The following is a 16,541-nucleotide window of genomic DNA, read 5'->3' as shown; positions in this document are numbered from 1 at the left end:
TTCACTCCTTCATGGCAAATTATATCCCCTGCTTTCTGTATTGTGAGCAGCAGAGAATTAATAGGATATAACAAAAATGGAATTTTGGTGTTGGTAGAATTTTTTAAAAACATAATGCACTGAATCATGCACGGTTCCAGAGATACAATGGAAACATCAGTGAAATCAGATGATGAATAAAGAGATTCTGGGAATCCCTGAGTGAAGTTTCTAATTCCCTCTTCTACTGAGAAAATAAAAACCAGGCCCACATTACTGACAAAATTTGTATAAAAACATCATTACAATCAAGCGATAATCCCAGATCTAAAACACAGGTGTTTCAGAAGCTTAAAAGTTTGTCTGTTCCTAACTGAGTATTATAAGCACAGAAAATGTTATCCACAGGGAATGTGTGTTGATTGTGGCTGGTACCATATGTACAGTAACAAATTTAAACAAAACAACAGAAGAATGAGGCACACCAAGACATCAATAAAAAATTGTCCTACCAAGCAAAACAAGAAAGAAAATGCCCCAAAACAGTATAATTAATCCCCAGATGGATGCTGCCGTCATGTCCTGTATCAGAAACTCAAATCTTTTGTAATTTTTTGTTTCCAAGAGCCTGTGCTAGTGCATTTTCACAGATGTCTTCAAATTGCTTCATCCAGAAGGAGGGAATTGTTCCTGGATCATGTTAATATTTCAGAGTATTACAACTGATAGAAATTTTAAAACCTAATCTGTTTTTTCACTCTTTGTGAAGTGGGGGTTGCTTTTTTCACTTCACCTGATGCGGAAGGTGAAACTCAATTAGACAAATATCGCCAGAACATCTGGTCCCATGGCATGACAGGAAAATTGATCTTGTGGTAAAGGCCCTGGACTAGGACTCAGGAATTCTGAGTAAATTTCCTGTCTCTGCCATAGATTACCTGTGTGACCTTAGGTAAATCACTTAGGTAAGTTTCTAAAATGGGAATGAGAAAGCTTCCTTTCTCCTACCCCTTTTTCTGTACTGTTTGTTTAGAACATACACTTTTTGGGTCAGAAGGTGTTTCTTACTATGTGTATGTACAGTGCAGGCACAACAGGGCCCTAATCCCAGTTGAAGCCTCTACACAAATAATAATAAGGTGTATGGAAGAGAAAATAACCTTCTGAAATGGCCTAGAATGTGTAGAAGGGGAGACTATGTGCTTTAGTAGCAAAATCTTCTTATCTGCCCTTCCATGAAACCCAGAAACCCCAACCATATAGAAAAGTCCAACAGAAATCAATAAAGCTTAGTAAACAATAATATTTGTATAGGTGTTTTGGACCATCCCAGGGCAAAGTGAAATTCTTGAAGTTCCCAGCCCCTTGTGCTGCTTTCTCCTGCACAGGGCATGATTTGATGCACAGTCTTTGTGGTTTTGTTGTCTTTGGCCTTTATCTGGCAATCTCTAGCCTGGCAAAACATCCAGGGAGCATTTGGCCTACACTGAAGCACTGGCCCAATAGACAATAAAGCAAGAACACACTTCATATTTTCTTACACCAAGGGTCAGTCCTAGGACCAATCCTATCCACCTTATTCATAAATGATCTGGAGAAAGGGGTAAACAGTGAGGTGGCAAAGTTTGCAGATGATACTAAACTGCTCAAGATAGTTAAGACCAAAACAGACTGTGAAGAACTTCAAAAAGATCTCACAAAACTAAGTGATTGGGCAACAAAATGGCAAACGAAATTTAATGTGGATAAATGTAAAGTAATGCACATTGGAAAAAATAACCCCAACTATGATGGGGGCTAATTTAGCTAAAACTAATCAGGAGAAAGATCTTGGAGTCATCGTGGATAGTTCTCTGAAGACATCCATGCAGTGTGCAGCGTCAGTCAAAAAAGCAAACGGGATGTTAGGAATCATTAAAAAAGGGATAGAGAATAAAATGGAGAATATCTTATTGCCCTTATATAAATCCATGGTACGCCCACATGGTACGCCTGTACAGATGTGGTCCCCTCAGCTCAAAAAAGATATACTGGCATTAGAAAAGGTTCAGAAAAGGGCAACTAAAATGATTAGGGGTTTGGAAAGGGTCCCATACGAGAAGAGATTAAAGAGATGAGGATTTTCAGCTTGGAAAAGAGGAGACTAAGGGGGGGATATGATAGAGGTATATAAAATCATGAGTGGTGTGAAGAAAGTGAATAAGGAAAAGTTATTTACTTGTTCCCATAATATAAGAACTAGGGGGCACCAAAGGAAATTAATGGGCAGCAGGTTTAAAACAAATAAAAGAAAGTTCTTCTTCACTCAGCGCACAGTCAACCTGTGGAACTCCTTGCCTGAGGCAGTTGTGATGACTAGGACTATAACAGGGTTTAAAAGAGAACTGGATAAATTCATGGAGGTTAAGTCCATTAACGGCTATTAGCCAGGAGGGAAAGGAATGGTGTCCCTAGCCTCTGTTTGTCAGAGGGTGGAGATGGATGGCAGGAGAGAGATCACTAGATCATTACCTGTTAAGTTCACTCCCTCTCGGGCACCTGGTATTGGCCACTGTCAGTAGACAGGATACTGGGCTGAATGGATCTTTGGCCTGACTCAGTTTGGCCATTCTTATGAACACCAGGTGAAGGCCTATTTGCTTCCCTTCCCCCAAAATCCCATGGGCCATTTTCCTACCTTCATTTCAGTGAGATTGGAATGGAAAGGCAGAGTGCATGAATATTCTAGCAATGTTCCACTGTAATGCCGTCTGGGATGGAATATGGCAACAGGCAGTAGATGAAGGTCATCACAGTCTCTGCTTGCTCCACAGTTTTTGTGATGCCACTCTGATGGGTTCCCTGGAGTGCAAGTGGGAACTAGGGTACCGCTGAGCTTTTTTCCTTACTAACCTGGGCTCCCTCTCACACTGTGATGCTGTGGCAAGTTGCAAACCCCTCCAAGTACTGCACTTGTACAGACATCCACACACAGGGACACACCAAACTGAGTTACATGAATGTTTTCGCCAGCCACTCATGAACCAACAATAGAGAGACTCCAGCCAGTTCCCCACAGCTCCCCAGCCTAGGGCCCCAGGGCTGTATCATCTTGCCCTAGTCAGAAGTCTGACCAGTATAAGTTTATTTCCCAGTCCACTCCTCCCTCAATGTGGAGAGGACATGCACCAGTTCTTGTTCCTGAACAGATTTCCCAAGCACTTCAAGCAAAACCGACTGTTTTAGGTAAAATATAAAACAGATTTATTTGCTACAGAACAATAGATTTTAAGTGATTATAAGTACTAAGTGTACAGATAAAAGTTGGTCACCTAAGAAATAAAAGTAGAATCACAATCTCAGTTCTATAAACTAGACAGGATTTGAATCAAGCACCCTGATGGTATATTTAGGGTGTCCAGTTTTTTCACCGGAACACCCGGTCGAAAAGGGATCATGGTGGCTCCAAGCAGTGCCGTGCAGCCATGCCGCATGGCTCCTGGGAAGTAGCCGGCATGTCCTCCTTCTGCCTCCGGTGGCCAGGGGGCTCCACATGCTTCCCCCCGCCCCACAAGCATCACCCCCACAGCTCCCATTGGCTGGGAACCACGGCCAATGGGAGCTGCGGCGGTGGCACCTGCAGACAGGGCAGCGCACAGAGCCACCTGGGTGTAGAAGCTGTAGGGGGGATATGCCGCTGCTTCCAGGAGCTCCTTGAGGTAAGCACTTGAGGTAAGCCTGCACCCCTGACTCCCTCCTAGGCCCCAACCTCCTGCCCCAGCCTTGATCCCCTTCCCACTCTCCGAACCCCTTGGTTCCAGCCCAGAGCACCGTCCTGCACCCCAAAACCCTCATCCCCCTCATCTCCACCCCACAGCCCACACCCCCAGCCAGAGCCCTCACTCCCCCTGTGTCCTAACCCCTGTCCCAGCCTTGATCCCCCAACTGCCCTCCAAACCCCTCTATCCCAGCCCAAAGCACCCTCCTGCACCCTGAAACCCTCATCCCCAGACCCACCCCAGATCCCACACCCACAGCTGGAGCCCTCACACACACCCAACCCCAGCACTGATCCCCCTTCCACCCTCCAAACCCCTCAGTTCCAGCCCAGAGCACCCTTCTGCACCCCAAACCCCTCATTTCCAGCCCCACCCAGGAGCCCACACCTCAGCCAGAGCCCTCACCCCCACTCATGCCTCAACCCCCTGCCCCAGACCTGATCTTCCTCCTGCCCTCCAAACCCCTTGGTCCTAGCCTGGAGCACCCTCCTACACTGCAAACCCCTCATCCCCAGCCCCACCCTAGAGTTTGCACCCCAGCCTGAGCCCTCACCCCCCCACACACACACACCCCAACCCCCTGCCCCAGCCCAGGGCCCCCTCCCACATTCTGAACCCCTAAGCCCCAGCCTGGAGCCACCTCCTGCACCCAAACCCCCTCATCCCTGTCCCCACCCTAGAGCCCGGACACCCAGCTGGAGCCCTCACCCCCTCTTGCATCCCAACCCACTGCCTCAGCCTGAACCCCCGCCTGCACTCTGACCTCCTCATTTCTGGCCCTACCCCAGAGCCTGCACCCCTAGCCCAAGCTCTCACCCCCTCCTGCATCCCAGCCCCAGAGACAGCCCAGTGAAAATGAGTCAGGGTGGGGAAAGCGAGCGACAGAGGAAGGGGGGATGGAGTGAACAGGAGCAGGGCCTCAGAGGAGGCACAGGGCAGGGGCGTTTAGTTTTGTGTGAGTAGAAAGTTGGTAACCCTTGGTATAGTTCCTTCCTCCACAGCCTGGGACCACCTCCCCCTTTCAAAGTCTTGGTTCTCCAGACGTGTTTTCAGGTGTTGAGTTGTGAGGAGAGTGAGGCCAAGAAATGATGTCACTTCCCCATTCATCGCTTCTTCCAGCTTGCTGGAAACATCTATGCTTGTGACATGGCTCAGGCAGTCTCCATTGTCTCTGTCAGGGATCGGCAACCTTTGGCCGGAGGCCTTCCAGGGTAAGGCCCCTGAGGGGCTGAGCCGGTTTGTTTACCTGCCACGTCTGCAGGTTCAGCCGCTCGCAGCTCCCACTGGCCATGGTTTGCCATTCCAGGCCAGCGGGTTCTGGGGGAAGCAGCGGCCAGCAAATCCCTCGGCCTGCGCTGCTTCCCACAGCCTCTATTGGCCTGGAGTGGTGAACTGCAGCCAGTGGGAGCTGCCATTGGCCAAACCTGTGGACATGGCAGGTAAACAAACTGGCTCAGCCCATCAGGGGCCTTACCCTGGCAGGCCGTGTGCCCAAGGTTGCCAATCCCTGGTCTACATGCTATCTCTGAGAAGTCTCCATTGTATACGGTACCTGGGACAGTCCTTGTGAGTGTGTAATGCTTTTAATGGGCCACTAGCACAGCTGGATTCTCCATTCTTGTACCTGAAAGGCTGGTTGTGGGTGTTCCCAACCTCACAACATATTTCAGTAACACACATCCCAAAACTTTATAACTTCACATACAATGATAGCACATACAATCCAATAGGATATTAATGTTCAACAGATCAAGACTTAAAATGATACCTCACAAGGCTAATGTAGTGCCCATCTTTAAAAAAGGGAAGAAGGAGGATCCTGGGAACTACAGGCCAGTCAGCCTCACCTCAGTCCCTGGAAAAATCATGGAGCAGGTCCTCAAAGAATCAATCCTGAAGCACTTAGAGGAGAGGAAAGTGATCAGGAACAGTCAGCATGGATTCACCAAGGGAAGGTCATGCCTGACTAATCTAATCGCCTTTTATGATGAGATTACTGGTTCTGTGGATGAAGGGAAAGCAGTGGATGTATTGTTTCTTGACTTTAGCAAAGCTTTTGACACGGTCTCCCACAGCATTCTTGTCAGCAAGTTAAGGAAGTATGGGCTGGATGAATGCACTATAAGGTGGGTAGAAAGCTGGCTAGATTGTCGGGCTCAACGGGTAGTGATCAATGGCTCCATGTCTAGTTGGCAGCCGGTGTCAAGTGGAGTGCCCCAGGGGTCGGTCCTGGGGCCGGTTTTGTTCAATATCTTCATAAATGATCTGGAGGATGGTGTGGATTGCACTCTCAGCAAATTTGCGGATGATACTAAACTGGGAGGAGTGGTAGATACGCTGGAGGGGAGGGATAGGATACAGAAGGACCTAGACAAATTGGAGGATTGGGCCAAAAGAAATCTGATGAGGTTCAATAAGGATAAGTGCAGGGTCCTGCACTTAGGACGGAAGAACCCAATGCACCGCTACAGACTAGGGACCGAATGGCTAGGCAGCAGTTCTGCGGAAAAGGACCTAGGGGTGACAGTGGACGAGAAGCTGGATATGAGTCAGCAGTGTGCCCTTGTTGCCAAGAAGGCCAATGGCATTTTGGGATGTATAAGTAGGGGCATAGCGAGCAGATCGAGGGACGTGATCGTTCCCCTCTATTCGACACTGGTGAGGCCTCATCTGGAGTACTGTGTCCAGTTTTGGGCCCCACACTACAAGAAGGATGTGGATAAATTGGAGAGAGTCCAGCGAAGGGCAACAAAAATGATTAGGGGTCTAGAGCACATGACTTATGAGGAGAGGCTGAGGGAGCTGGGATTGTTTAGTCTGCAGAAGAGAAGAATGAGGGGGGATTTGATAGCTGCTTTCAACTACCTGAAAGGGGGTTCCAAAGAGGATGGCTCTAGACTGTTCTCAATGGTAGCAGATGACAGAACGAGGAGTAATGGTCTCAAGTTGCAATGGGGGAGGTTTAGATTGGATATTAGGAAAAACTTTTTCACTAAGAGGGTGGTGAAACACTGGAATGCGTTACCTAGGGAGGTGGTAGAATCTCCTTCCTTACAGGTTTTTAAGGTCAGGCTTGACAAAGCCCTGGCTGGGATGATTTAACTGGGACTTGGTCCTGCTTTGAGCAGGGGGTTGGACTGGATGACCTTCTGGGGTCCCTTCCAACCCTGGTATTCTATGATTCTATGATTCTAAGGCATACTTTGTACAAAACATATAAGTATATGACAGTGGTGAATATGGGGGTTCTAGGGTGCTGCTTTGAGCACAGCATGCCACAGCCACCCATCTTGCAGGAAATGCTTTAATGGATTTGGGCCCACACAGTTTCTATTAATCTGGGCCATGATCTATGCCTCTTTATTTACTTACATGCTTATATAGCACCTCTACTGTAGTAGCTGAGCACCTCACAAATTTCAATGACTTAATCCTCCCACCACCTCTCTATCTATAAAATGGGGCTAATGCTTCACAAAGGCATACAGGTACAGATTTTCAAAGGTATTTAGGTGCCTAAAGATGCTGAGAGGCACCTACTTGCATTTTCAATATTGCCTAGGCTTAGGCAACGAGGCACCTTCGAAAATCCCACTGGGTATCTCTCAGCATCTTTAGGCATTTAAATACCTTTGAAAATCTGGACCAGACAGACTAAAGAACCTCTCTATTGACTTCAGATCAGGTCTTCAGGTGACTTCCCATGTGACTTTAGGCAAGTGTATGGTAGAGCAGGTAAGTGAACCCAAGACTTGAGTCCTAGTGCAGTGGCATGAGACAGTCTTTTCTATCTCCGTGCACTGTACAGCTTCACCACAGCGCAAAAGAGAGTTTGGGTCTGTCATGACTTCCTTGGGGTCTTTATATTGGGTGTACAATCCATCTTCCATCAAATCAAACAGCTTCAGGAAGCACACTGCCCATATGCTGGTAGCTGAGATATATTTTGCATTATTGCCTGCAAACTCTGATATAAAGTTGCTAAAGTGGTGCAGAATTAAAGGTCCATTGCTTGACTTTGTTTTTAAAATGAAACTCCATTCTGGGATCTGCCATTAGGTACACTGAACTGTCATTCTTCAAAGGACTTCAGTTGTGTAATCAGTCCAGGGGAATCATTAAAAGCTGAAGACAATGAAAACAAACTTTAAATGAGACACTAGATGAAAAGGAATGAAAGAAGTCATCAAAATGTAAGGTTAATGTTTTCATAAAACTAACTAGGGAATGGCTAGATAACATGAAAAAAAAAGTTTCAATTTGGTAAAACTTTTAAACTGTGAACACAAAAAACTTAATCTAGACCAGGGGCAGGCAAACTTTTTGGCCTGAGGGCCACATCGGGTTTCCGAAGTTGTATGGAGGGCTAGGTAGGGGAGGTTGTGCCTCCCCAAACAGCCAGGCATGGCCTGGCCCCACCCCTTATCCAACCCCCCCATTCCCTGACTGCCCCCCTGGGACTCCTGCCCCATCCAACCACCCCTTCTCCCTGTCCCCTGACTGCCCCCGGAACCCCTATCCTCTGACTACTCCATCACCACCCCATCCAACCCCCACCTCCTTCCTGACTGCCCCCATTCAACCCCTCTGTTCCCTGCCCTCTGACCGCCCCAACCCCTATCCACACTCCCACCCCCTGACCACCACCCTGCTCTCTGTCCAGAGCACCAGTGGCTGGTGGTGCCACACCGCACCACCCAGAGCACCAAGACAGGCAGCTGTGCCACCTGGCAGGAGCCAGCTGCGCAAGGCAATGAGGGACCAAGCAGCAGAATGGAGGCAAGGGGTCTTTGTGCAAATTCCCTGCCCTGGTGCATTTTATAGGGTTTGCTACATGGTTTTGACTCAAAGAGAGCTCCGATAGCTTCTTTAATGATCTAATGGTTTCTTTGACATTTCCTGATTTTTACTGAAGTGTTGAAATTCTTGAAATAAAGGATTTTAATGAAATTTTGGGTTGTTTAAGAAAAAATTTCCACAATCTGGAATTATATGGCTGGCTATTACTGTGTCACTGCATGCACATTTGTGTACCACCCGTACAGTGTATACCTTCTGGTGAGACACACATACACTGAACACCTGAGTTATCAATGCATGCACATGCAGTGTAACCATCTTTCATTCTGAATGCTGGTCGACATTACCACCAATTAAATGCATGAACAAGTTATGATTTTTCAAATACTATGAATTCAGTAAAAACAGAAACAATCCCCTTAGTGAGGGCTATTTCCATGCCAGAATTCACCTTTCTAACCTAGTCCACTTTGCAGCTAAACTGTTTTTTAAAAAAAATAAATAAAACCACTTTTTTTAATAATTGGGAAAATGCATTTTTCACACTCTCCTCAGTTTCAAAAACTGACAAACTTTTTTTCAAACTTACCAAAAGAATTTGCCCTTGGGCAGATACTAGGCCTGAAAAAAATTATTCCCAGCAAATGAAAGTTTCAGAAACTAATTAGAAAAGGAATAATGAAAACAAGGGCTTACAGAAACACTCAAACAACCAGATGCACAAAGTCCCAGCTCTGAGACCCTGCAAGGGCAGAGGGTCCCAGAGCCAGGGATCCACCCCAAGCCCAAAATCTACACAGCAATTTCTGGCCCTGTAGTCCAGGGGGGTTTTAACAATTTTTATAGGGTAGGTGCAGAGAGCCATTGAACCAAACTGTAAACTCTTGATATAATGGAAACCACTTCAAGCCAGGGGGGGGCAGCAGCATCCCCCAGCACCTGTGCCACAGTCAAAGCTCCCCCAAGCCCAAATCAGCTGACCCAGGCCAGCTGTGGCTCTGCCACAGGTCTTTTATTCCAGTATAAATGTAAGGTAAGTGACCAGTCCACAAGGTGGTGAGTGCCCTCCATTACCATTAACATCACTGAACAGGATAGTTCCTGTTGATACCAGATATGATGGGACCCAAATATGCATCCAAAAAAAAAAAAACCACACATCCTTTGGTCCAATCCCATATTCCTTGCACACCTTTGGGCATGCAAGGAATGCAGCACAAAACCCTTTAAAGTTACCAGTTTCCCACTGTCACAGGGTAGTCTCCTGTGAGTCCTTTCTCACCTTAAGTACAGACCACACCCACTTCAGGTCTCCTTCACCACCACATTATACTGTTACAGCCATTCAACCTGTGTAGTGCTGTTCACATATTTACAAGTCCCAGCCATCTCCCTCACTTGCTTCAGTGGGGTGGGGGAAGGGGGCAGCAGCAGCCAAGTCCATCTTCCTTCAGACTGCCAGCTCCCCACTTCTAGGGCTTCCTTCCTCTCCATTTATCTGCTCCCAGCTACTGGGGTTGTGTCCCCTTCTAATTAGCCCTTCAACTCTAGTGCCTCTTTCAAATTGATCCTCTAATTAACTCCCAATTAAGCTATATTGGTGGGGATTTGAGTGACAGGGTACTGAGTCAGCATCTCCTATTACACCCACCCTTGATGATACTATAGTGATAAAATAGGTACAAATGCCTAGACCAATGGACAAATCAGATCACATTAAAATGGAAGCGTTGATAGATTTTAAGATAATGAAATTTTTCTAAATTATACATCAGATCCTTTTCTAAACTACCAGAGCACAAGCAAGCATCCACCAAGCTTTCATTTCTTCCTTTTCTTTCTTATGCTCATAATTTCTTCAGTGTCTACATGATTTTAAAATAAATAAAATGTTTAACCCAGGAACAAGACACTGTATGGCAGGTTTTACTCTGGAGTGGATTTTTATAACCAAGTTATAATGCTTAGGAAAAATGGGGGTCGTATCATGGAAATGTTACCAGACCTCTGAGCTACAGATGTGCGACTAGTGCCACCATAGCTGGGAACAGATCATTCGAAAAGGCTGTTCCAAGGAGCTAATCACACATTCGGTCTGCATTCACTTTCACTCCTATTTCTGAAGATGGTAACTAGAGGGTGCTTCCTGTTTACGATGTAACAACTGTATCCTCGGCTAAATAGACTGAGAACTTGAGTGAAGATGATTATCCGACTAGGTTATGATTGCTCAGGCTAACAGGATGCTCCTTCAGGCTGTTATTGTGACATGTCTAATGATTAAATATTTTTATTTCAGATTGTTAAAACTGTAGGAAATGTTCAGACCAAACATCAAACTAATCCTGACTTACCCTAGACCAGTGGTTCTCAAACTTTTTTTTTCATGGACCACTTGAAAATTGCTGAGGGTGTCGGCGGACCACTTAATGATCTTTCCAAATGTTGTTTGTACCATTAGCTAACTATGGTTTGGATAAAAGCGCTATATTTAAAAAAACTTAATAATAATTCACTTTTTTTGTTCTACAAATAAAAGCCCACAACTCATATATGAATATCAGTAGTCTTACCTTTCTAATGTGATGGATGTGCCCTCTCTCCCCTGTTGCAGCAGCCCCTGAGCTAGGGCTGGGAAGGAGTGGGGGTCTCTCCCCTGCCACAGCAGCCACAGTCCTGGAGCTGGGGAAAGTCACCTCTTTCTCTGGCTGTGGCAGCCCTGCGTGTCCCAAATTCCCCCACCCCCTCTTCTCACCCCACTGCCTCCTCCCACCTACCCCCTATTTCCCCCCAAGGCCACCACCTCACCTTACATGTGCATCTTCTCCAGGGTCCAGGCACCTAATTAGTAGAGCCATGCCTGCGTGGCTCTACTAATTAGATGGGTGGCCCTTCATTCTCTCGTGTGCAGCCACCCAGGCGTGCACCTTAGGGGGAACTTCCTGCGGACCACCTGAATGGAGCTCAAGGACCACTGGTGGTCCACGAACCACAGTTTGAGAACTTCTGCCCTAGACTGTAGGTCCGTTTCATTCACAAAACTCACCCAGCTGTGACTACAGATTCACAAATATGAGCCAATATTAAACATTTTGATGCCACAATGCCAACCATTATTGTTTATTATTATATACAGTATTATTCCTATTGTGGTAGTGCCTAACAGCCCTAGTTATGGACCAGGACCTCATTGTCCTCAGCAATGAACAAACACAGCCACTTCATCCCCTAACACACCCCAGAACCATGTCTCCCTGAACCTATCCTCTAACATTAGAGGGTTTTGGAGGCATTGGTGGGTAAAATAGGGAGCTCTGCCACTTTACTGCCTTTGGAAATGGGACAGTGTCTGCTGCCCTCTACACTCATTCAGCTCTACCATTGCCCCCCTCCCTCTCCGCCATCTTTGAAGAGGTTGGTGCCATGAGTGGGCACAAACAGATTTGTCATTATGCCTGCACCCTATACAGGTGGCAAAAATGGCTCTTTGTAGCCTCTTCGTTGCACAGGAACCAGGCCCAGTTTGGTCTTGCAAACTGGCAGAACAAGTCAACAGAAAAAAACAAAACTAAACATTGCAGAGAGCAAGGGCTTTTCAGTAACAAGAAGGTAAAATAGGTTATTATAAAGTAAGTAGAAAACTCCGCATCTTGAGGTTCAGCATAGCCCTTTGACTATGGGTGTGAAGCTGAGCTGAGGTTAGCCCCTGGCTTGCTGCGCATCAGGAAGTGGCCCTGCGCCCCATCACAGGTCCTTTGCATCTTGGCTGATTATTCTTATTTCTACAAACCAACAAACAGTGGAAGGCCTCACTTGCTCAGCACTCATTGCTGCGAAGGAAAAACCCTTTCTGCTCTCAGTATTTTATCTTTCTGATTAAGAGTTGTAAAAGTCTACATTTTTGGCTATGCCAAAGCTCCATGCAAAGGAGGTAGGGACTAGAGTTGCCAATTTTGGTTGGGCCGTATTCCTGGAGGTTTCATCACATGACATAATCTTTAATTAAAGATTAATCTTTAATTCCTGGAGATTTCAGAACAATCCTGAGGGGTTGGCAACCCTAGCACTCCATAATTCGAAGCAACTCAGATCTTAAGGCTGCTCTAAATTAGGCCTGGCTTCAATACACCATAGGAGAACAATCGAGCATGGGATTGCCAGAGCTCAGAGAGCTCCAGTTACACCGCCTCCAACTCCACCAAAGAGGAAAACATGGCACAGAGTAGAACCAGCACAACCAGCTTTGCGTCAGCTGGGGATTCTCCAGGGAAATCCCCCGGTGCACTTCTAGGGCAGCTTCAAAGCTGTTTTATGCTGCCAGGGCACAGCAGCCTTCTTGGTGGCCAGGAGCTGGCCCTGTATTCTTTCTCTTTGCATTTTGTACAATTGCTTTTACTTTTTATCAGGTGGCACATATTAGAAATAAACAAATAAAATATTTGAATAATTGTCACCCTTATAAGCAAGGTCAAATTTATTAGTGGTTCCATGGTGTAATGGTTAGCACTCTGGGCTCTGAATCCAGTAATCTGAGTTCAAATCTCAGTGGAACCTGGTCTCTCCAACTTCACAAGGTGATCTTACTTTTTAAGTACTAATTGACTTTTGCTTTCATCTAGAAGTCACTCACTGGCACAACACTGAATTATTTATCTGTACTCCCAATAAGAATATCAGAATCCCAAATCAGCATAACTGAATCATAGAGCCTTAATATTAATTTTTTGTGTTTTATGACTCACAGTTGTGAAGTCAAGAGTATTTCACAGGCTTTATTAGTGGTTCCATGGTGTAATGGTTAGCACTCTGGGCTCTGAATCCAGTAATCTGAGTTCAAATCTCAGTGGAACCTGGTCTCTCCAACTTCACAAGGTGATCTTACTTTTTAAGTACTCATTGACTTTTGCTTTCATCTAGAAGTCACTCACTGGCACAACACTGAATTATTTATCTGTACTCCCAATAAGAATATCAGAATCCCAAATCAGCATAACTGAATCATAGAGCCTTAATATTAATTTTTTGTGTTTTATGACTCACAGTTGTGAAGTCAAGAGTATTTCACAGGATTTGATTCACATGGGTGACAAACAATCTTTTACCCTGCCTAGATCAAATTATTTGTTCTGGATAGAAAGAACAAGAGCTTCAAATTCAAAGTTTAATTTAATTTCCATAACAAAAAAAACCAAGAGGCAACACACCACAGAGCAAAAGTGGGTGTTGAGAATTCAATGTTAACTGAAGAAAAACAAATAAGTTGAAAGCCAGGGAATATTGTGTGAATGTAGAAAATGTTTAGAGCCACATGCATCTGTCCTATTGCAGAATTGTAAAGGTCTTGGGTTTGACTGGGTACTGAGGGGACTGTGCAAGTTTTGTTGAGACAATCGCCACTACATTTTGTTCTTAGTGCCTACCTAATAATAAGCCTGATCTAAGCAGATTCTATTACTTGCCCATTACAAATCACTGAGCCTTTAGGAACTTTAGTGACGCAGTGATGTGCAATGAGATTATAGAAAATGCACATTGACTTTTTAAGACAAGTGTCTACTAAAACAGTAAACAAACACCGGCATTCCCAGTGCAACTGCCTGCAACCATAACTTCATATTATGGACAGTGCCTTATGAAAATTCTTTAGACTCTGGAACCTGCTGAATTTGCAGTGGAGAGGTGTGCTGAAAGAAATCTTCCTTTTATTGAGTACGGCATTTCCAGATCTGACGGTAGCTCTACAACACCTAAATTACCTACAAAAAGTTTAGTGGAAAGATCTATACATGTTAGTAATATGAATACTTGTGGAGGACTGCGTGCAGGGATTTCAGAGTGATCATACAAAGACAATATACACCAACCAAAGAGGATGAATGTAAGGAGAAACTGGATGCACTTATCAAAACCTCCCAGAGCCTCCTTTATAAATAGAGATAAAAAAACTCTGTGCAAACGAACTGTTATGACCGGAATAGGAACGCATGCAACTTCAAAATAAATGATGAAGACCCTGATCCAACAGCACTCTTAACCAGGTGCATAACAGTAAGCATATGAGTAGTTCATTAATCAAGCACGTGCTTAGATGCTTTGCTGGACTGGAGCCTAAACCCATGTCAAAACTAGTCTCAGGCAGCAGATGACAGGAGAAACAAATGGGATTGTGAACTAAGACCCCCAAACTGCAGGAGGCCCACAAACTCTCATAATCGCGCTACAATGTCTGACCAGTCATCAGGTTCAACACCACAGTCTTTACGGCTCCCTAAATCCTGTGACCCCCACAGTCCCATAATGTAGGCTTGACCCCAAGTCAGTGTGACAAAGAGTTTCACAGCTAAAATGGCTGCAGTATAGGTAGGGACTTCCGCTGGAGTTGAGAAAATATCAGAGAGCCTGGACTCTTTGGGGTCCATTAGCCAGAGCTCTTCTCCTCTAGCACTGGCTGGAAAATGGTCTACTGAAAATAGTAGAAAAGCAATGAGATACAACACAATTCTGAAAGGTGTAAAATGTAATGCGGGGTCATGAAACCCATTTGACTTAGGTTCTTGACTCTTGTATCAGTTGACATAAAACACTTGCAGCTGAATGTCTAAGGATCACATACATGGTCACCTGTAGCACTGTTATTCATCATTTAGTTTGCTTTCTAAGATTTCATTTACTTTTAGGATTTCATAATCAGCTGTAAGGTAGCCTTAAATGTAAAAATTCTATCTCCACTTGTGTGAATGATCCACTAAAGTATTGTTAACTACACTCTGATTTTGCACTAAAGTCAATTTGCAATTGATCATATTGCATTCCCACTGTCCGCAGATAGAAACACCATGTCATTTACCAATGCTTCATGAAGCACTGTGCCAACAAGACATAAATGTCAATGGGCAGTACTCAAGTTAACAAGGTTAACCAGCAAAGTATTGAGTAAAAACATTAATGAAGCAATCATCTGGTAATTGCTTCACAGATGGAGCTGTTGCCCTCAAGGACGGCTAGACCTATATGAAAGATCATTATGAAAAAAAAGGTAATTACCTCAATGTCTTCAGCTGAAAAATTTTATTTGAAAGAAAAAGTAATTGCTTTGTGCATTGTGAGCACTTGGCAACCCTCCCTCCCATTACTTTTCATGAAAAAATATATGAATACATGTGGTAATCTAGCTAATCCAACTCCTTCATGAGGGAAGCTACATCTGAAAAGAAGAGGCAAAACAACCACAGCAACTTGCTCCAACATTTCTTCTATGTTCTGCCCTCATCCTTTTCTTTTTAAATTTTTATTTTTTGATGCTTTGTTATTTCTATGCTAAGATTTTCCTTTTCAGGAGAAAACTTGAAATAATATTCAGTCCCCTGTAAAGTTAAAAGAGGCACTTAGCAGTAGCAATACAGATACATATAAGAGGTACTCAGTAAAAGACAACAAATTCAAAATTTGTTTGAGACTTACATTGAACAATATAACATAAGTTAAATATATCATTGGATTGAACTTTAATTAAACACATTGAAATTCAAATTTAAAACTGATTACAGATTTTTTTAATGTTTAACCTATGGAACTCATTGTAGCATGATTTTTCTGAGACAAACAGCACAGTTAATTTCAAAAAAGGAATAGACATTCACAGGTGAAATTCACAAGTGCTGAAAAAAACAGAATAATTGGATTTTATTAAGATGTCCTGCCTGGTGGTTGGGAGGACAAAATACACCTCCCATTTTGAGGCTGCAGGACTACAGCACATGGAGTTTTGGGGCCTGAATCCAGTTCCCATTAAAGTAAAGGGAAAAATTGGCTTTGTTGGGAGCTGACTAAGGCCCTCCATCAGGAAGCAGGACTTATCTACATTTGGGAAGGAATGGGACACCTTCATGGACTCCTAAATCTGTCACATATAAAATTATTTTTCTTAAATATACCCATTTTGAGCACTGGCTTTGTTTTACAGTGATTCTGGCTTTGTTTTACAAAATGAGGGCCAAGAATACA

General features: G+C 44.5%; 2 non-coding genes across 2 annotated transcripts; both read left to right on the top strand.

The window, feature by feature from the left end:
- The first annotated feature begins 13,019 nt into the window (after positions 1-13,019).
- TRNAQ-CUG lies at positions 13,020-13,091 on the top strand. Its single transcript has one exon. It is a non-coding gene; the product is annotated as a tRNA-Gln (tRNA).
- A 226-nt stretch (positions 13,092-13,317) lies between these two features.
- TRNAQ-CUG lies at positions 13,318-13,389 on the top strand. The gene has a single exon. It is a non-coding gene; the product is annotated as a tRNA-Gln (tRNA).
- Positions 13,390-16,541: the final 3,152 nt, after the last annotated feature.

The sequence above is a fragment of the Chelonia mydas genome, chromosome 6 (genome assembly GCF_015237465.2).
Source record: "Chelonia mydas isolate rCheMyd1 chromosome 6, rCheMyd1.pri.v2, whole genome shotgun sequence".
Classification (NCBI taxonomy): Eukaryota; Metazoa; Chordata; order Testudines; family Cheloniidae; genus Chelonia; species Chelonia mydas.
Note: the sequence above shows the minus strand (reverse complement) of the source record. Positions and strands in the feature narration are given on the sequence as shown.